Raw genomic sequence first — 23,676 nt, 5'->3', positions numbered from 1 at the left:
CACATAAATACAAAGGAAACCAGCAGGGAGCTTGGAAGATAAAACAATTGTATAAGAATGGTGAGGCTGTAGGTGATTTTTAAACGTTTTTCTAAAGTGTTTTAATGCTATTTTAAAACCAAATAAGAATTGACGAAAATACAAGAAGAATAAAATAAATTGTTATGTGTCCACCACCTGATTGTTTTAAACAGAATCATTGCTTTTAAGTCCTGGGTTGTAGATCCAAAATAGTTATATAACACCTCAGGTACCATAATTTCCTAAAGATATGACAAATTTCTATGAAACAGGAATTTTGAGTCTTTCTGAATTCTCCAGTGCAGATTAAAATACTGAAAATATGATCCACTGTTCTCAGTGGAACATTCAAAAATATCACTTGCTGTAAATGTAACTTCAAACCAGTTTCTTCCTTCATATAATCTATGAAATATTCTCTGTTTTCATGTATATTGAGTTTTATTACTCCTGAAAACATCAACTCTCCTATCAATCTTTCACCTTGGAGCTGGTTATCTTTTTAAAAGCCAGGGTCAATGTATAATATTTCCTTCTCAAAACCTTCTGGTACTCCTTATCAGATAAAGGATAGTCAGAACTGGATCTAGAACCAAAAATACCATTTGACCCAGCAACCCCATTACAGGTTATATACCCAAAGGATTATAAATCATTCTACTATAAAGACACATGCACACCTATGTTTATTGCAGCACTATTCATAATAGCAAAGACTTGGAACCAACCCAAATGCCCCTCAGCAATAGACTGTATAAAAAAAAATGTAGCACATTCACACCATGAAATACTATGAAGTTATTAAAAAAAAAAAAAAAAAAAAAAGGATGAGTTCATGCCCTTTGCTGGGACATGGATGGAACTAGAACCCATTATTCTCAGCAAACTAACACAGGAACAGAAAACCAAACCCCACATGTTGTCACTCATAAGTGGGAGTTGAACAATGAGAACACATGGACATAGGGAGGGGAACATCACACACTGGGGCCTGTTGGGAGTGGGGGGCTAGGGGGCTAGAGGACTGATAGCATTAGGAGAAACACCTAATGTAGATGATGGGTTGATGGGTCCAGCAAACCACCATGACATGTGGATACCTATGTAACAAACCTACATATTCTGCACATGTATTCTAGAGCTTAAAGAATAATAAAAGAGAGAGAGAAAAAAAAAAAGAAGTCAGAACTCTTTGTACTAATCTCTGTCCATGCTACTATTTCCTCCCACTATCCTCTAAGGACCATATGCTCTACTCATATTTTGCCATTTACATCCATGATTTCCTGCCTTTCTCATAACATTGATTTGGTCTCAAATGCCTTGCCTCACATATCAAGTCTGTATTCATTCCTCAAGGCTCAAGAGAATAACTTCTGTTATAACTTCAACAATACCCCAGGCCCCAGATTAAATGACTCACTATGTTGTGATCCCAACATATAATATCTGTATGTCTATAGTTTACCACTTTCTGTCTTTTATGATATAATAATATTAGATAACATTTATCAAATACATTGATTATGCATTTTACATGCATGAGCTCATTTTCAAATAACAACATTAGGAGCTAAGTACTATTAGGCCCGTTTTAGAAAAAATGAAAATGGAGACCAGGATAATACAGTGCCTCCCCCAAGAGCACAGTATATAAGCAGCCGAGATAAGCTTTGGACTTAGGCATTCCTGAGTCTGAAACTTGTGTTTTAATGATATTTTTTAAATGCTCTCCAAATTTCCAGTTGTCTCCCTGGGAAATTAATTGGTGGCAAATTGTTCGGATGGCAGAAACACATGCATTTGATGTATATGTCAAGTGCTTAGCTGCAGCGCCATGCTAAGCCTGAGGCAAAAGGAAAAAAATCAGCAAAAGGAAAAAATCAGCAACACTAATCCTACGTTTATTTAAAATTTACTCTTTTTTTACTGTGGATTGGCTTGTATTTATTTGATTTTTAAAAACATTATATAAAATATTTGTCTTGAAAACTGAGATTTTTGGCATTCTCTTAACCTTTGCACCCAAAGTGAGTACCTTACCTGCCTCTCTCTAATCCTGCTCTGCTTAGCACAATATCAGTTACATGAAGGACACTCAAAAGACATTGGCTCATTTATTATGTTCAATATACATGTCACTTTTTTAATACAAGACCTTAAACTTTTCTAAGGCAGTCATTGTAGTTGATCTCTTTTTGTAATCTTGATATCCCTATATGTATCTTTTTACAGTCAGAACTTCAAAAAATGTTTTGAGTGAAAAATATTTTTCTTTCTCACTTTACACTGTGGTAGAGCTATATTCCACAATGCTCATGAAAAAGAAACCCTTTACGGAAAGCTTGCAATCTGACTATAGTTTTAATTTTCTATCAGCTTCCAGATCAAATGGTGCATGATCAAAAAGCCAAAGTAAGAACTAAAAGTCAACTTAGTTTCCTCTAAACTCTGCCTTAAAATTCTTCATTTGAAGTCTTGAAGAGCTACTTTTACTTTCTGTTAAGGATACCTTACTTGACTGTAACTAATCCTCCAAAAATAAAAACAGGACTCCTACTGTTAATGAGTGATGATACTTCGTACAACTGCAAAATATAGGTTAAAGAGTCGTTTCAAACTTTTGAAAGATAATTATCCTTCTTTCTGCAGTGTTTCTGGTGGTATAGCCTTTTGCCCAACTACAGATACTCTGCAGTGTAAAGACGTTAACTAAGATAGCCTTGGTTTAAATTCTAGCTCCATCACTTACTAGTTGTGTGGTGTTTGCAAGATCTAGAAGTTCTCCAAGCCACATCTGAAAAATTGAGAGAATAATTATTCCTCTGTTAATGAGTTGTTATAAGTTTTAAGTGAGAAAATGCTATGTCTGCCACACAGTCATTTGTCAAGAAAGATTAACTTTTATTTTTCATTTACTTCATATACATAGAGCACTGCTATATGCCAGGCACAGCTAGACACTGGAAATACGGGCTAGAATAGGCACACAATGAATGGTTGTTAAATTCGACAATATTCATTGAGCGACTTCTGTACAAAGTATTCTATTAGAAGCACCTTGTACTTGTAAAAAAACAATGAGGAATAAAACAAAATCCCAGCCTTCAGTAGTATTACGTGATATTAGTCTAGAAATGTTAATCATTTAAAATAAAAAGGAAAGGGCTACTAATTATTACAGCAAAGAAAATGATAAATAAATGTGAGTTAAGGAAGAACCAAAACATACAGTACTATTGACAATTTAATACAAGAAGGCCTGGAGGGAAAATTTTGCATGTTCGCTCAATTACATAAAACAAATACTTTATTCTGGAAAAATGTAGAAAAGATTATATTAGACTGAGAGAAGGTAAATTCTGACCACAATCTGTACTAGTAATGATAGCTTGGTGAAGCCATTTTACCTCTTACCTATAAAATAGGGTTGTTTACAGGATTAGGTAAACTGATCTTTGTGAGTTTGTCAGTTTAGGTCCTCTGAAAAGAAGGTGCATGACAGAATGAAAAGCACATGAGCATTATTGGGGTGAATGCCTTTGAAGATATTATGGTCTGAATATTCCACCCTTCACCCCCTTCCCCATTCATATGTCTAAGTCCCAATCCTCAGTACTTCATTTAGAATGTGACTGTATTTGAAGAAGCATCTTAAAGAGGTAATTAAATTAAAAGGAGGTTATATGGGTGGGTCATCATCTAATCTGGCTGGTGTCCTTACAAGAAGAGGAGATTTAGACACAGACATCACACAGAAGGAAGACCAGGCAAACACACAGGGAGAAGATGGCTATCTACAAGCCAAGAAGGGAGGCCTCCAGAGAAACCTACTTGCTAACTCCCTGATCTGGAACTTCCAGCCTCCAAAACAGAAAATGCTGTTGTTTAATCGACCCACTCCGTGGTACTTTGTTATGGCAGCCTGAGCAGACTAAGACAGAAGGGTACAGAAATGAGGGAGCATGGAGAGTCAAGGATAACCTTTGGACCATGCAGATTGACAACTGTAAAGGGGGAGAGATCAGAAAGGAGACCTGGACAGAAAGAACCTCATCCTGCCAGGCAGCAATGAGAAAGAAAGTCTCAGCCAGGCTAACAGAGAGCCCGGAATGCAGACTGCCCCATAGAGAAGGCCCCCATGGAGTAGGAATACTCTGCCTCCAGTGCTGTATGTGATCTCAAGAGATGGCACCTGGAAGCCATCAGGTCATTACAGTCCTTGTAGCAGGTTATTTTCTGAGGGGTGACATCAGCTGCATGCTTCTATGGCAGCCCCAGTGTGTATTTTGAAAATGCTAGAGAAAGTAATTATGATGGCTGCTATTATTCCCCTGGACAGTGCTGCTGTTGCTACTAGTACTACTAGGTCCAAATTTGTTCTTTCACTAAATGGAGAAAAAGATGAAGGAGAAAGCAGCAGAGGAGAAAAATAATGCACCTTTATGACTAAATGCTCTGCAAATAAGAAACTTTTTACTGAGTATGCATCAAAAGCTATTACAACCTATTTATATAGGTACAAATTTTATCACCATTTCACAAATTAGGGAACTGGGACACATAGGATTAAATAACCTACCCAAGAACGTAAATACAATAGTAGATTCAGGATTCTTTTTTTTTTCTTTTTTTTATTGCATTTTAGGTTTTGGGGTACATGCAAAGAACATGCAAGATTGTTGCATAGGTATACACGTGGCAGTGTGATTTGCTGCCTTCCTCCCCATCACCTATACCTGGCATTTCTCCCCATGCCATCCCCCCAACTCCCCACCCCCCACTGTCCCTCCCCTATTTCCCTCCAACAGACCCCAGTGTGTAGTGCTGCCCTCCCTGTGTCCATGTGTTCTCATTGTTCAACACCCACCTATGAGTGAGAACATGCGGTGTTTGATTTTCTGCTCCTGTGTCAGTTTGCTGAGAATGATGGCTTCCAGGTTCATCCATGTCCCTACAAAGGACACGAACTCTGTTTTCTTGGCCATTATCTGTATTATTATCAGCCACTAATGAGAAGTATTGGACATCTGTGGTAGACCAGTTATGGAAGGATTTGGGGTGGGAAGGACCCCTCAGCTTATATTTTTATAAAGCAGTGGGCTGTGGTCCAGCTGGTTAAGAACCCTGGACCTAGAAATAGAGATTCAGGGTTCTTAACCAGCCCTCTGCGGGGTTAGACACTAGTGGACTCCAGAACCTCACTCTCCATAAGATGCTGGGCCACAGCCCACTGCTTTATAAAAACATAAGCTGAGGAGTCCTTCCCACCCCAAATCCTTCCATAACTGGCCTACCACAGATGTCCAATACTTCTCATTAGTGGCTGATAATAATACAGATAATGGCCAAGAAAAAAGAAAAGCAAGGTACAAAAAGGCTGAACATCTCAGGTGAGTCAGTACCTTTTAAGGCATCGTCTCAGAAGCTCTGCTCAATAACTTCCACTTGCTTTGTCTACCTTTTGCTGCAAAGGAGGCTGGGTGCTTTGCTGCCAGAATCAAAGTGGAAGAAGAAAGGGAGAATGGATATTGTGCAGGCAACGAACAGTCTGCCCCAGTTGCATAGCCCATGTAATTTCCACTCTGCCATGCTGCTAAATGATGAGAAACCCAGGATGGTTTTAAATAATCATTTTCAACTGGTGGGCATGCCTCCTCCGGAGCTGAGAATTCTGCTCCCAGTGAATGTGTGTTGCTTATGGAAATAAATTATAATCTTTAGGTGTCTTGTTGAGGAGACAAGAGGTATCTGGTCAGATATATTGAGCTGATATTCAAGTAACCTTGATGTATGAAAAAGTAACCTAAAACTTAAATTCCTTGAACCATCTCCAAATCCTTTGATTGATTAGGTAGCCAAGGAGGTTTGGAGAATATGCCTAGAAAAATAATTGAGATTGGAATTGTTTTACTTTATAAGTGAAAATATTTAAATAATTTCATTTGTGATAACTTTCTATTTATAGGAGTAGGAAATTGGATGATTTATTCTTTAGCTTGAAAATCAGATAATCCAAGCTACTTATATAAATGTGAGTATGTGATACATGTGTGTGTATGGATTTTGATACTAAGCAGAATTAAACAGCAAAATCTGCAAAATTATGAGAAAGTATTTTTTAAATGTAGCAATTTTATGTTATATGTCAGCGTGCTTTAAAAACAAAACAATTCTCTTGGTAAGATCATAGAAGCAATGAATGTCAGAGCTTAGAGTGGGTGCTTAGAGATCATCTGGATAACTTACTCTCAGTATCCTGCCTGTATTGTTTATAGCTCTCCTCTGGTATACTTTCACCTTATATGTGCCACTCTGAAACATTTAAACAGCCTACCTATGTTGGGGGCTTTCTCATATTACAAATCTCGCCTCCCAAAGATAGAAATGAGAATCATTTTCTTTTTTCCAGATTTCTTGGCAGCTAGGACAAAGGCATTTAATCCAGCCTTCTTTAATCAGACTCACTCACTTGGGCCTTCTATTCAGAAGGGAGCAATGTGTGAGAATAGACATACTCTGGAATCCCAGAGACATACTCTGGGATGCATGAGGAAGAAACAGACAAGCCCCAGAGGCAGCAGAGACTGTGGTCCATGGGAAGCACTGCGCACATTATCCATGATGCTGGATTTAATGTCTGTGCCAAGCAATTGTGACAGCAAAAAGATCTCTTCTGGGAGAGGCACATATTTTTGGCATTTTTCTCAGGTGGATATCCTCAAGCCTGGGACTCTGCCCCTTTCTCTTATAGAGATGCCTTCTTTTAATACATTCGTTATCTGCCAAAAGTAGTTAAAGAGAGGTCTGTTATTTATAAATAAATATCACAGAGAATCTACCTCATTTCACAGATGGGAAAGCTAAGACTTGGACATAGAAAGCATGGGGGATATTATGTTTTACAATACACTGGTGAGTAGATGACCAGATTCATTGAGAGGCTCAGTGATGACTGTCCTTTGTAGACCAGGACTAATAAGAAACACTATTACACACTGTGTTCTCTAATAGCAGTGGGGATGATAGATTTTGACAATAAATACAAGTGGCAGTGCTTAACTATTAGAATCAAAGCATAATTATTGTTTTACAGTCATAGTAGAGCCAGGGGTCTGATCTGTAGAAAGAGAGGCCGGGCATGGTGGCTCATACCTGTAATCCCAGCACTTTGGGAGGCCAAGGCAGGTGGATTACCTGAGACCAGGAGTTTGAGACCAGCCTGAAAAACATGGAGAAACCTCATCCCTACTAAAAATACAAAATTAGCTGGACATGATGACGCATGCCTGTAATCTCAGATAGGCTGGAGGCTGAGACAGGAGAATCACTTGAGCCCAGGAGGTAGAGGTTGCGGTGACCCAAGATCCTACCATTGCACTCCAGCCTGGGCAACAAGAGTGAAACTCAGTCTCAAAAAAAAAAACAAAAAACAAAAACAAAACAGACAAAAAAAAAACACTACACAAAGAGTTCAAAAAACACAGCATGCTTAGGAGCAAGATAAATGGGAAGCCAACAAGGGCATTGCTTAACCCAGAGGTTAGCAGTCTATAGCCTCCAAGCCACATGCAGCCCACTATGTGTTTTTGCACAATTCATTAGCTAAGAATTGTTCTTATATTTTTTATTGACTGAAAAATATCTCCAAAAATATTTCATGACATGTGAACATTATCTGATTCAAATTTAGTAACCACAAATAAAGTTTTATTGGAACAAAGCCATGCTTATTCATTAATGCATTATCTATGACTGGATTTAGGCTACAATGAAATAGGTCAGTAGTTGTGAGAGAGACCCTATTTCCCACAAAGCCTAAAACATGTTTTATATGGCCCTTTACAGAGTAAGTATGGCTTATACTGTGCAATCAAAAGACTGTCAAGGAGACTTAAACCCATTGAGACTTACTGTTTCAATAAAAAAACTAAAGTATCCTTGCCTAGTCTCCAGACACAAACCAGTTTTCACATAGAAATCTACTGCTGGACAGAGCCAAGTATCCAGGAAAAAGGACAGGGCAACACTACAGCTAGGGTATATAGTGCTTCAAAAGGACCTATCACCATTAAATCCAGTTAGCTGACAAAGCGGAATACTCAGATATTTAAAACACAGTGGGAGACAGGGCCTGAGCTGGCACTGATACTTAGGGACCTGTTTTTAGAGTGGGGCATATAGGGAAGCCAGGTATAGGAAGGCCAGGTAATAAATTGAGTATTGGCCCAGGCCTGGCTCTCAATGGAGCCACTTGGTTCATAGACCCAAGTAGCGGACATTTTCCTAGTTCCTGGCTGCAGCCAGGCATACACTCTTAGACCGTATGCCTAAGAGGCATACTTGGTAGTTGGGAGAACCCTCTCACTGGTTCCTTGGCCTGTGAGATAGAGCCACCACAGTGGGAAAAGCCAAATGAAAGCTTCTGAAACCGGCTAAGACAGTAAACCAGAAATAATGCATTCCACGGTGGAGGGGGGCATAGCAAAATTAGTGCCGCCTTTAAGACTGAAGGATGCAGAAATGGTGCCCGTATTATTTTCTCATTTAATTGACAAATTTAAATTTGGCCTCTACAAAAACCTTATGGATCCTAGAGAAAAATAGTGGATTACAAACTCAAACAAGTATTAACTTCCATTGTACATGCTGTGCCAAAAGTGATAATTTTTGGCTTGGGCATATGTCATAAAGTCAGTTGTCTAGCAAATGTGTTCTTCCCCATTCCTATCAAGAAGATCAGCAGAGAATCATATTCAGGTAGAATGGGTAACAGTATAAATTTAGACTTGCCTAGAACTATGTTAACTTTTCTATCTACTTCTATAATAGAACCATTTGGGAATTCTACAGATTATTACAATGGTCCACTATGTAGAAGACATCACATTAATTGGACAAAATAAGCAAGAAGAGATAAGTATGTTAGAGGACTTGGTAAAGAACATACTAGGCAGAAGGTGGAAGATTAAGACCCTACAAAGATTCAGGGTCCTACCATATCAGCAAAAGTTTTAGGGGACCAGTAGACGGGTATTCCAGAATATTGTCTCCAAATTCGGGGACAAATTCTTTCATCTTGTCTATTCTATTACTGAGGAGGAAGCAGAGGTTCTGGGGACAGTATATTCTAAACCTCGTATGTCAGTTAAGTTACAGTCAGGAAAGTTTAATATAAAGAAGTATTAACTTGAGTTGATGAATATGTTAATTAGCATGCATATATCAAAACATCAAGGTAGGGGCTAGGCATGGTGGCTCACACATATAATCTCAGTACGTTGGGTAGCTGAGGTGGGAGGATTGCTTGAGCCCAGGAGTTCAAGACCAGCCTAAACAACATAGTGAAACCCTGTCTTTACAAAAAGTGTTTAAAAATTAGCCAGGCATGATGTCACATGCCTGTAGTCCCAGGTACTTGAGCAACTGAGGCTGGAAGATTGCTTGAGCCCAGGAGGTCGAGGCTGCAGTGAGCTGTGATTGTAGCACTGCACTCCAGCTTGGATGACAGAGTGAGACCCTGTCTCAAAAATAAACAAGAAAACCCATCAAGGTGTACACCTTAAATATATACAATTTTTATTTGTCAATTATGCCTTGATAAAGCTGAAAATAATTACTAACTACCAGTAACAGGGGATTGGCTTCTAAGGGGTAAATTCATCTCTGAGATGCTTCTCACTGAGATTGACCAACAGAACACAGCCTCTTGGGTGTTAAAGAAACTGCTGGAAAGCTGCCAATAAGGGGTGCTGTTGAACCCACTGGGAAGCCAGCTGGAGTCTGTGGGATTCACCAGAGGCTTCCTGTGAGATTCAGGTAAAACTCACTGCAAGTGAGCTCCACTAGGTATTCCCCACAGCAACTCAACATCCCAGAAGGTAGAAGCAAAGAAAATTTGCCAGAACCAGGAACAGAAGCTCCTTTCTCCTGAAGTGACCCTCCAGTGCCCTCTACTGCCAAAGTTTACTATCATTCCAGCTCAAAGAGAAGAGCTCATAACATCCAACTCTAGTAGCAGGGCAATCATGAGTAGATTTGGGGCTGAGAGGCAATACCTTGATATCAGACATAGTCCACCCCTTTGAATATTCAACTGCTCTATGCATTCTCCTATACACATTGGAACTTCCACACAATAAAACACATATGCTTTCACCTCACACAACATAGCTATCCTTTATACAAGTAAGGAAGTTCTCATGCTTTCCCCCTAAATAAGGAGACACAAAGTCCCAAAGTTTTTGTATCCATATCTGACTCTACTACTTACCCTCAAATTTAGAGTCCTCCTTTATATTCTGTTGCCAAAAGACTAAACGGTAAAGTTTACCTGAAAAACTTGAATGTATATATAAAAGTAGGGAAAAAGGAGGGAGAAGAAGTGGTTAGTATATTCAAATAAATCCATAAACAAAACAAGCAAAGATAAAATATGAAAATACTCCTTGCTTCTGTAAAGTGGTCATAAAGCTGGAGCTAGTATCTGTGACTTCCTTCTTCTGCTACCCATTCACTATTTTCCTTGCCGGAAACCAGAACCTCAGATGGTCAGTGCTTTTTTTTTTTTTTTTTTTTAATCTCGTAGTTAAAACAAACAAACAAACAAACAAACAAACAAAAAACCCTCACTGCGAGGGTTTGAGTCCTAATAATCCTGCCCTTCTATGGTTGCTCTAGTTTTTCATTATCTTTACTACTGGGCAGGAAAGCATTAAAACTCATGCCCCAGAAAATCTATAGACATGGGCTTTTTGGACCCCATTGCCTAGCAGCCCAATTTCTCCTTGCTATTCAGGATCAATCACTTCAGCCATTAGAGTAAGCCCTTTTCTGCCATTGATACAATTCTATAAGGAGCCCCAGGAGCCAGGTGGCCGTCTCACCTAATTCAGTTGGACTATTGCTGTGTCCCCTAGAGGAAGAATTCTCCTCTTGGGTATTAGAACCTCTAAACCAGTAGAGTATGAAGATGCCAAAATGGGAAGAAAAATACTGCAAGTGAGTTATTGAGAATCATAATAAGAAGAGGCACTTCCACTTCCACCCCTGGATTCAAGAATCTACATATTCTGGCTATGGGTAAGAGAGCACCAAATAATGGAACCTGATCCAAAGCATATACTACATCCTGTAAGACAGAATACCATCTTTTCAGGGCATTATGTCCTAACTGGTGCTGTAACTATGTCTTCAGTGAGCCATTTCACTTTCCATTTAGGCCAGCCACTTCTAGGTGATGAAGTATGTGGTGACACTAGTTAATTTCTATGGGCATACCCACATGTATTTACTGCCTTTGCTATAAAATGATCTTACTAATAAGAAGAAATGCTGTGTAGAATGCCATGATGATGGATAATACATTCCGTGTATCTGTGGATGGTGGTTATGGTAGAAGCATTATGGACACAGAAGGCAAATCCATATCTGGGACATATGTCTATTCTAGTGACATATGTCACTAGATATGGATATCTGCCTTCTCCATAATAATCAACCTGCCACCCGGTACCTAGATGATTCCTCCAGAGAACAGTATCCTATCAGGGGCTTAACACTGATGTCTACTTTGCCAAATTAGGCACTTAGCAGTAGTGCTATCCAGGTCAGCCTTGGTAAGAGAACCTTTATACTGCTGAGTCCTTGTGTAGCTTTTACCCTTGCAGCTCTGATCATGAGCCCATTGAGCAATCATTTGAGCAGCTGGAGAAAGAGGCCACCTGACATCCACGGACTATGTAATTTTGCTCGCTTTGTAATTAAGATCCTTCTCTGTAATGGATGTACTTTGTAGGACATTCAAATGAGGCACAAATATTTTCAAAGACTGCATCCATCTGAGAAGTTTGTCCACATACTTCTTCTCCATACTACCTTGTTACCAATCTCCCAATTTTGTTCGTTTCCAAACCTGACCATCCAACCAAACTGTTCAGTGCTGATCTCTATTTCTCACTCACCTCTCACTCCAGACAAAGTGTAAAACCAAATGTTCCACTTGAAGTTTCACCCAACAGGAAGATTCCTTGAACACTGACCATCCTTCAGGGTCACCCCTTAGTGACACTGCAGTGTTATAACTGTCCACTTCCAGGTACCAGCATGCCATGAGACAGGCAACTAAGCTTGAGTTTTTTATTCCTTAGTCACCTGATCATAACAAAATCCACAGAAGACCATGATATGAATAATTGGAGAGGAGGCAATGCAACAGGAGTTTTTGTTGAAGGATCAAGAGCCATTTCTCATGACTTACTTGTACTTTCTGCACCTTCCTGAGCTCTTTCTTATAAACCATTCTACCTGATGGCGGTTGTACACCTAACCTTATGGCTGAGTCAGACACACCCAGTTCATAATGAGACGATCAAGCCACATGGTCATCTGACGTCCCTTAATTAGGCTTAACAACAAACCAGTAGCTGTTTCTCAAAAACACAATAGTTATTGACAAAAGATGGCATAGGTTTACTCCAAAATGCCAGTGGTCTATATTATGATCTATTGGCTCTTGTCATAGCCTCTATACTGCATTCTAGTGGCCAAAGAGACTTAAAAGTTATTGAATCTGCAGGATCAACAGACTCAAATAATAGAACAGCTGGCAATGCAGCCTGGACTTGCTACAGAGCCCTTTTTTGGCTCTGGTCCCCAGTTGAAATGGGCAACCTTGCATGGTAATTTTGTAGATAGGTTAAAGTAGCTCTCTCATGTGTGGTATATATTGACTCCCAAGTCCAGAAAGCAAGAATTGTGCCCCTTTTTTCATGGTGGATGGCATAAGGGGTAGTAACTTGTATTTCATCTTTGAAGGGGATATCTATACATGCTTCAGATGAGTGAACCCCCAGAAACTTTGCCTAGGTGGCAGGTCCCTGAAATTACATGCACTTTATTTTCCACCCTCTAGAACATATACATTTTACCAAGGCATCAAAATGCATGTTACTTCATGCTCATCAGATCCAAACAACATAATGTCATCAATGTAGAAGACCAGTGTGATGTTTTGTAGCAGGTCAAGATGAAGATTACTGCAAACCATATTATGACAGAGAGCAGAAGAACTGATGCAGACCTAAGATATGTACTGTTGGCTCTACCAGAAACATACTGCTTCTGGTAGTTCTTGAAAATTAGTATGAAGAAAACATCATTACCCAGGTGAATAGCTGCCTACCAACTGCCAAGGACCATGTTTATTTGCTATAGTAAAAACACTGCATCTTGAATAGCAGCTGCAATTGCAGTCAACAACCAGTTAAATTTATAACAGTCCACCGTTTTTCTCCAAGATCTTCTCAACTTCTACACAGGCCAAACAGGTGGATTAAATGGAAATAAAATAGGTTTCACACCCATGCACCTTTCAAATCTTTGATGGTGTCACCAATCTCTGCAGTTCTTCCAGGGCTGTGGTTATTGCTTCTGGTTAACTATCTTGGTGGCTAGGAAAGGTTCCAAGACTTCTACTTGGCCCTTTCTACCATAATAGCGCACGTATGATGTTTCAAAGAGACGTGGATACCTCTTCTACCAGTGTGTCTTTTTATGTTGTACATTCAGAAACTGGAGCAAATAACTATGGAATGAGCCTGGGGATAAACTGTACCTATTATGATTAAGATTTGAACTAAGATTCCATTTATTATATGGTTTCCATAAGCCCCTCACTTTGTATCCCCAGGAATTAGCATCAATTCAAAGCCAGTATCTAGTAATCTCTCACAGGCTTATGCATTTCTTTTTCCTCCAATGCACAGTCACTCTAGTATGGCCACAGGTCCCTTGCAAAAGGCATAGGGGAAGATTTACAGCATATACTTGTGACAGTGTTATAGGGTCCTTCCTCTAGGGGACTCAGACTTCCCTTCAATCAAGGAACCATGGATCTGTGAATTGGCATATGTCTGTAAATGAGGCTGTAACTCACACTATGGTGACACAAATTAGATTTTCTGTTTCCAGAGCTAGCAGGTTTTTTTGGTTATATAGGTCAAGCAATATTCTAGTAGATTGTCCATAAATTTTGTTACTAGGGACAACACAATCAATTAGCCACTGCCAAAGGTCCTTGCAGGTCAAAGCATTCCGATTACCAGTATGTCTCTGCTGCATTTTATGGTAGCCAGGTGTGCTCACCTTGCTTTTAGAAGTTAAATGCTTCCATTTGGCCTCTTCTTCTCTGTAATAAGATCATCCCTATTGAAATCAAGGAATGCATTGGATGTCCCACATGCCAGCTGAGAACCACAGGAAGCAAGGAAACCACCATAGAACTAGAAAAAAAAAAAGCTCTCCTAGGTCTGCCTACTGGCAAATTCTCCCTATCTGCAAGCTGGCAAAAGAAAAACATTTATAAGATACAGGTCCAGTATCACAAACAGGGTGCTAAAAAGCAGATTTGGAGCTGTGAGGTAATAAAGTGATCAGTGTCACATTCATGAATGTTACTTGGAACCATTTATCAAATAACATGGAAAACCACCTCCTCTAAGTGGGGCAGAGCTGGAAAGCGCTCTACAGCAGGTTCAAAATATGGTGCAAGCAACTCTTATGTAAGCATTCTATAGCAGAGGTAGTGTTTGAAAGATATTTGGAAGAAAAAAAAATGGCACTATATGGAATTCTGGTAAACCCCAAAGAACAATCACACCATTGATACTAGTATTGTAAAACAAGACCATGCCCTTTGCAGCAGAAAACTCTACATCATTAGAAAAGCTTCTCCTGAAATATTATTGGACTCTGGGACACTGAGTGACTACTTGAGCAGAATTTCTCATCATGAGCTAAGTTCTTTCAGACTCATCAAGTCATAAGTTCAGGAAGACCCTGAAACAACCCAGCATAGGATGGAAGTCATATACATGGGCTCAAGCATGAACAGGGCCAGAGGGCACAAGTAGGCAGCACAAGCTGGTAACTCAGATTCCCATGACTCAGTATGTGTTGCACTGGTGCTTCTCCCTCCACTCTCACGTAAGCCACATTGCAGGAAGTCCTTGTGATCAGCTAGCAGAGGAGAAAAAAGGCCAAGCTTGGTTCGTGGGCTGAACAACTTAATATGTGGATATATGCTAATAATGGACTGCAGCTGCACTATAGCTCCACTTCAGAAATGTCCCAGAAAGGCGATGGTGAGAGGAAATAGGCCTCAATGGGGGGAGCTTTAGGTGACGCAGATAGTCATTCACCCTGTGTGAGATGAAAGGGCCTGGAAAGACTAAAATTGGAAGGCCAGGAATAAGGAGGTCTGAGCAAGAGGTATGTGGATGAACTATTTGGAGAACGAGCAAATAGAATCTCTGATTCACATGGTTTGTTTGTTTGTTTGTTTGTTTTGAAACACAGAAGTGTTTGTTTGTTTGAGATAGGATCTTGCTCTGTCACCCAGGCTGGAATGCAGTGGTGTGATCTCGGCTCACTGCAACCTCTACCTTTTGGGCTCAAGCAATCCTCCCACCTTAGCCTCCCAAGTAGCTGAGGCCACAGGCATGTGTCATCATGTCCACCAAATATTTGTATTTTTTTTTGGAAAAATGGGGTTTCACCATATTGCCCAGCCTGGTCTCTTACTCCTGGGCTCAAGTGATCCACCCACATCAGTCTCCCAAAGTTCAGGGATTACAGTTGTGAGCTGATTCATCTGTTAATGACCACCAGAGAATATCAGCCACAGAAGAGGTATTATTAACCAAATAGACAAGATGAGCTGGTAAATTGAGTTAATCTAATCACCGCCACTGGCCACCCCAATGCTGGCACAATGTGACCACAAAGGAAATAGCCATGGTGACCTAGATGGAGGCTAGGCATGAGCCCAGTAGTAAGGGTAGCCACTGAGGAAGGCTTATCCAGTTATTGCCAATGCTAACTATACAACCTCTCAGCAAAAGAGACCATAGTGAGCCCCTAATCCAGCCATCATTCAAAAAGATCAGCCAACTATTAGGTAGCAAGTTGGTTGAATTGGATTTCTTCTACCTGAAAGGAGCAATAATTTATCTTAATGCAAATTGAAACTGTTGGTATATATTTACCTTATCTTCCTAGAGGTCTTCAACCACCACACTATATGAGGACTCATGGAATGTTTGGTCTACCAGCAGGGGATCAGACCAAGAGAATAAAGCAGTGGGCAAATGACCATGGTCCTATCACATACCATACTCTTAGAAGCTAATGACCTCATAGAGTGATAGAATGGCTCTTAAAAAGTATGCCTGAGGGATAACCTTGGAGGTGCTATACTGTGAGGATGGGAAATATACCCTGTCTTAGCCTATTTATGCTGCTACAATAGAAAATCTGAGACTGGAAAATGTATAAACAACAGAAATTTATTTCTTACAGTTCTGGAGGCTGGGAAGTCCAAAATCAAGGCACCAGCATTGGTGTCTAGTGAGGGCTATTTTGTTTCTAAGATGGTGCCTTATTGATGTATCCTCACACAGCAGAGGACAGAATGGCAAGAGATTGTTTTCTTTAACCTCAAAAGCCCTTTTATAATGGTGGTGATCCCATTAATGGGGATGGAGCTTTCATGGCATAATCACTTCCCAAAGGCCACATCTCTTAATACTGTTCATTAGGGAATAAGTTTCAATATGAATTTTGCAGGGGGCTCCATTACTCAAACCAGACCATACCTTACATTAATGATCATTCAATGGGCTCATCCTTGAATACATGGGTCCAGGACCTAAGAAATGGAATAAGGGTGGTTCTGCTTACTGTTACTACCAGAGACCAACTTGGAGAATTAGTGCTTGCCATTTTCAAAACTCTACACTCTGCAGATCTAGAAGTCCTGGTTCCAAGGAAGCAGTGCTTCTACCAAAATATATAGCAAGGTTTACTAACCTTTAAGTTTTGACTGTCACACGGTCACGTTAGGCCTCTTATGCCAACAAAGCAATATGCAAGAAAAAAATATCACCATTCTAGAAGTTGTAAATATAACAGGACACATATTTGGCATCCAAATGATCCCCTCTGGCATTCCTTGATACTCCCTTGCCAATTTTGAAGGCAACTGGACAAGTAAAGCTGCCATGACCTTAAAATGGTGACCAGAGGCTCAGACTAACAAGAAAAGAGTGTCTGAGCCATCTCACTGGGTGGCCACTTAAAGCAAAAAGGTTACTATCTGAGGGCGAAAGGAGGGAGAGAAGAAATTACTATCTGTTTGGCTTTGAGATCAGCTACAATATCAGGGGCTTTGACCCAAACTCCTAATCTTGCTTTCGTAAGCTTATTCAGGAAAGAGACTAATGAATTCTGGAAAAATCGGTCCCAGATTTGACAAACTTATAGGAAGCTAGGGAGTCTGAGTAGTGCATATAATTAACTGTAATGGCTGCTACGGTGTACCACCAAGATACATTATTCGGTATCAAGCACTTCATTCCATCAGCATCCAAGACCGTTGCCTGCTGACGATTCAGAGCTGTATCCCTTCCTGGGAATTTTCCTCAGCCAAAGGAAACTTCCTAGCTCAGGTATATGATCTGCTCCCTGGGACAGTTTGGTAGATGCAGAATCCTGGGATCAGTTACCCTTTCCTCTGTTTGGAACATCTCTGAAAGGTCATCCCAGCTGTGTCATACCTCTCTAATGTAAGTTACATTTAATAATATAAAAGAAGAAAGGCCAGGAGCGGTGGCTCACGCCTGTAATCCCAGCACTTTGAGAGGCCGAAGTAAGTGGATCACCTGAGGTTGGGAGTTCGAGAACAGCCTTACCAACATGGAAAAACCCCATCTCTACTAAAAATACAAAAAATAAATTAGCCAGGCATGGTGGCACATGCCTGTAATCCCAGCTACTTGGGAGGCTGAGGCAGGAGAATCACTTGTGCCCAGAAGACGGAGGTTCCAATGAGCCAAGATTGTGCCACGGCACTCCAGCCTGGGCAACAGGAGCAAAACTCCATCTCAGAAAACACACACACACACACACACACACACACACACACACACACATGCATATATTTAACAGAAGTTAAATATAAAAAGTAAAACGAAGAAAAGTATCTACATTAGGGAAATAAGAAACTTAGGTATTCATATTAATAATAGACAAACTTTAGGCCAAAAGTATTAATGAAGATAAAGAGTGCCACCACCTTTTGATAAGTGTCTCTCACTGGAAAGACATAACAATTCTAATTAACAACTTCAAGTTATATTAGGCAAAAATGGGTAGTTCAAGCATACCAAAATTAGGATGTGGGAGATTTAAAGAAAACAATTAAAAAGCAAGTCTCAACTAATTAGAGGGAATTGGTATGCTACTAAAAAATTCTCTGACCACATGTAACTAAGTTAGAATTCCAAATATTTCAAAAAACAGAAAAATATAAAATTTACAGACATTTGAAAATGCAGAATCACATTAAAAGAATGGCATATAATAAATCATAATAGAAAATATTACAAACAATGTCAAAATATTACTTATCAAAATTTATGGGATGTGGTGAGAACAACATTTATGGAAAATATATAACTAGGCTTAAATACATATTTTAGAATTTACATATTTTAGAAATAAAAACCAAAAGTAAATGGAGTAGGCATGCAGGATAATTAAGAAATTATGACTAAGTTGGGATGTCCCCAGGAATTCAAGGTTAATGAACATTAGAACTTTAATTAATGTGGTTGATTACATTAACCAATTCAAGAGAAAGATCACGTGACCCATCTCAATAGATGCAGAAAAAGAAAGATTAGATAAAATTCAGCATCCACTCATATTAAATACTCTTACATACAGGAACAGAAATTTCAACATGAATTTTGGAAGGGGAAGTATTTAAACAATAGCAGTGAAAGGAAAATCATGGAAGGTATACAAAGGTCTGAAGATTGAAAAGGGAAACAAACAAAACAAAACAGTTGTTCCTTGGAGATAACATTGCTGTCTACAGAGAAAACCCCAAATAATCTACAAACTATTTTAATTAACTAAGGAGTAATGAATTTCGTTCAAATCCTGTAATAGCAGGCCAACTCTTTTTCAGTGAACCAGCTAAAAAAGACAGCCTGGATAGTGAGAATTCCACTTTGATAATTCAGGCAAAGATGTTTACATGGTTTGTTGGTTTGAGATAGCATCTATGTCCTTACCTTGCTTGTGACAGGACAGAAAGTGGTGGTTTCAGAGCCCTGACACTGTAACTCTTATTCAATAAAATCTAATTCCATCTATTACTGGCCATTTTCTTGGCATAGAGCCATGAGTGGGGCCAAGGTGGGACCAAGGGCACCAAGGCTTTTGTAGGTGGGATAGAACCTGGTACATTTGAACTCAGGAATTTGTTCTTTCCCTCTTTTGTGCCTGTGGAGCTCTTTGCTGCATAGTCTTTGTAGAGAAAAATTCAGGAGGAAATGATTCTTCTGGACTAGCTATGATTTTAGGATTATATAGGAGCCATGGAGGTCATAGAAAAAAAAAACTGTTAAAATGATGTCAAGGCTCTGATTTAACCCCACTAAACACAGGGGTTTCTGAGTGCTTAAGCAACTTTATGTGTAAGAGACTATCCATTTAACTTGTGTAAATTCCCATGCAAGGACAGGCCATAGATTTTGCAGGTATCTGTGATTTATCATTATTTTTCTCCCAGGGTTAAAAATAGGCTATCAGAAGCAGAGGAACACAAACTGAAAGGAAGGAAATATATATAATTGAGGTTCTTTGTTGTTTTACAGGTGAGGAAACTGACCACAAAGCAGACAACTTAAGTGAGTGAAAGACATTAATTCTGTGGCAAACTGGAGAGCATAGGCCTTATCCAAAGGGAGCAGTATTTACGAACTATTGCTGACCATTGCAATTAGAAATAGTGGACCCAGTGAGGCCACATCTGATTCTTTCGTTAGAAGCCAGGAATCCATCCTTTTATGTGAAATCCCTTGATTTTTTAAAAACATTTTATTTATTTATTATTGCATTTTAATTTTGGGGTATAAGTGAAGAGCATGCAAGATTGTTGCATAGGTACACACATGGCAGTGTGATTTGCTGCCTTCCTCCCCATTACCTATATCTGGCATTTCTCCCAATGCTATCTTTCCCCAACTCCCCACCCCATGCTGTCCCTCCCCTATTTCCCCCTGACATACCCCAGTGTGTGATGCTCCCCTCCCTGTGTCCATGTGTTCTCATTGTTCAACACCCACCTATGAGTGAGAACATGCAGTGTTTGATTTTTCTGTTCTTGTGTCAGTTTGCTGAGAACGATGTTTTCCAGGTTCCCTTTTCAAAATTCTTTTTATTTATTTTTACAAATACTACACAAGTTATTACAAAGACATCTGTCATCTCTTTGTCAGACTTGGTGTGTAAGCTGCCATTTTCATAGCTTCAGGATTAAAATGATTGGTCCAGTTAGGGACAGGACTAGAAAAATAATCCAGTCTCCCAGACTCCAAGCCAGGGTTCTTTTCAGTCCAGATTACCTCTCTAGAACATACCAGATTTTAAGTTGATAATTATTTCCTTTAATATACCTTTAAAGTAAAGATATGCCTTTCTTAAACATTTATATTAAAATGGAAAATTGATAGCTGGGAGGAAAGGGAAAAATGTTGAGGGAAAAAAAGGGAGTAATACTGCCTTGAATTACTATATTAACACACAAGTGTCTGACTTAATTTTCCATGTATTTAGAAATACAGAGATTGTATTTCCAGAGAATGTTTTATATTTACAGCTTATCTGTCTAGTTATACAGCTGCAATATAATTGTTTTCCTGCTGAGAATTATGGCAGTGAAGTTACTCTGGGTCCTATTATAGCTAATTATAGGCTTGCTCTGGAATTTAAGAGCTCCCCTGCAAATCTCCCTCCTCTCGAGCTATACACAATAGACCTGGAGAACATTCTGATTCTATACATGATTGTTGTTCTCAAGTCCCTGCTAGAAATGTGACGTTTGGGTGTTTAGGGTTATAAATGACCAGACATGAGCCCAAGCTGATTGGGATAATTCTGACTTCCAATTATGTGAAAATGGAACACTATTGTATAAAAGTATATATATTATACATATATGTATATATTTTTATAGATATATGTGTGTTTTAAAAATATATGTACATATAAATATATACAATATATTATATAATATATATATTACATATATATTATATATACCTTATATAATATAAATATAAACTTTATATATATATATATATATATACTTTATTCATTATATATATATACTTTTAAAAAATCAGGTCCAGAACTTATATACAGATTCTCCCTGTTCTGAGCTCTGGAAAAACATGTGAGCTGGGAACACAGCCTCTGGAAGGTCATCATAGTCTGAGCAGATAGATGTATGTAAGCTCAACACAACAAATATAAAAATATCTCATTGATAAATTTCCTTTGGGCTCAGAATCAAAAGATTAGGTCTCTTTCCAATAACATTATTTACCCTGGGATTTTAAATCATCCTATTCATTTAAGCTTCATTTTTCTCATCTGTAAAATGGAGAAACTAATGTCTTCCCTGTGTTCATTCCAAAGTTACTGTGAGGATCTAATTAGATCAAGGAAGCTTGCCTCTTTTGGCTACTACTCTCCCAGCAACTGGAAGGGTATATGGCAGTTTGAAGAGTAAGGATGAGAAATTAGACATTTACCAGCCTTGGGCAGCCCTTAACTGTAAGAAGTATGACAACTGTTTCTATTTGCTGGAGTTGTTCTAGGGTTAAATGAGATGTTACATGGAAAGTGCTTGGCTCCACATCCTCCTCACAGAAGGACCTCATGCTTTTCTCTTCTGCATTCACATTTTATTGAATTACTGAATCTTTTTTAAAAATTGTATTACCAAAAGGTTATTTGCATATACAGGATACTAAGATAAGCACTTTTATTTTTGTGATTGTGATCATTGATTTTTACCAAAAACTGAAAGATTTTTGTTCAAAGAAATCAAACAGCGCACAAAAAGTTTCATGGGTTTTAGAAACAAAGGGAAGAAGCTAAATTCAGAACTTTTGATCCTGAAAGTGTCGATTTTACTGTCTTTCCCAGGGCACATCAGAAGAAGAAACAAAGGGGATAAGGAAGTTGGGAAATTTTACTTAGAAAAATTCCATATGGCGGCCGGGCGCGGTGGCTCAAGCCTGTAGTCCCAGCACTTTGGGAGGCCGAGGCGGGTGGATCACGAGGTGAAGAGATCGAGACCATCCTGGTCAACACGGTGAAACCCCGTCTCTACTAAAAATACAAAAAATTAGCTGGGCATGGTGGTGCGTGCCTGTAATCCCAGCTACTCAGGAGGCTGAGGCAGGAGAATTGCCTGAACCCAGGAGGCGGAGGTTGCGGTGAGCCGAGATCGGGCCATTGCACTCCAGCCTGGGTAACATGAGTGAAACTCCTTCTCAAAAAAAAAAAAAAAAAAAAAAAAAAAAAAAAAAAAAAAAAAAAAAAAAAAAAAAAAAAAAAAAAAAAAAAAAAGAAAAGAAAAATTCCATGTGGCAGAGGGGGATACTTCTTTCCTCATTTTTCTAATCTATTACATTTAAAATTTATTTTTAATTTTTATCAAAGTAGTAGTCTACGTGGTTTAGAAAGTAAAGAAAAATACATGGGTAATACATGGAAAAAGTTGTCCCCTGTTCTACCCTTGCCCTCTCCCAATTCTGGCTCCCTGCAGGTAACCAGTTTCAAAAGCTTAGAGGTTTCTTCTGTTATTTACCTTCCATATTTCTAAATAACATGCTTATACTGGCATTCCTTGATTTCTTTCCTATTTCTGGTATCACTTATTGATTTCCAGCTAGGGAAGATGACGATTTAGCTGTTATACTCCCTTTTTCTTCCCACACCAATTGCCCCTCCTCTCATCCTTCCAATACTATATAATACTTCTTAGGCTAATAAATAGTAGTGTTCACATCATTATGATTCTGGTTACTTCTTAACAGATACATCACACCATGTTTAATTGCTATAATTCCTTTCTGATGCAAAATGTGTATTTCCAGGAGTGAATAATTGTTGTTGTTTTTTTTTTTTTTTTTTTTTTGAGATGGAGTCTTGTTCTGTCGTCACCCAGGCTGGAGGGCAGGGCAGTAGTGTGATCTGGGTTCACTGAAACCTAATTTTTGTATTTTTAGTAGAGACAGTATTTTACCACGTTAGCCAAGTCTTAAACTCTTGATTTCAAGTAATCTGCCTACCTTGATTTCCCAAAGTGCTGGAATTACAGGCCTGAGACATCATGCTCAGCCAAATAACTGCCTTTGATGTGTTTGCTGAGCTTTCCATGTTTGCATTTCCAATACTGCCCCAAATATTAGATCCTAATAGGCCAAACACGCCAGGAAATTTATCCAGTTCATTTTTTTTCCTCCTGGAGCCATCCCTCCTGAAACTCTCCACCTCCATATAGCCACAAGCTATTACTCTGAACCTTTACTTCTGGGAATTCCTCACTCCTATGTTGGATCCCCTCCTTCATTTCCTGTCTTTCTAAAAACTTACTCACTCATTTGGCGGGGAGGGGCACACTCCAATAGCTTTTTGACAAAGCAGACTTTTTAAATTTTTGAGAACTTGCTTTACTAAAAGTATTGTTGGTTACACCTTCTCTCTTAGTCTCATTGGATATACAATCCTAGG

The sequence above is a fragment of the Cebus imitator genome, unplaced genomic scaffold (genome assembly GCF_001604975.1).
Source record: "Cebus imitator isolate Cc_AM_T3 unplaced genomic scaffold, Cebus_imitator-1.0 Scaffold126, whole genome shotgun sequence".
Lineage (NCBI taxonomy): Eukaryota > Metazoa > Chordata > Mammalia > Primates > Cebidae > Cebus > Cebus imitator.
Note: the sequence above shows the minus strand (reverse complement) of the source record.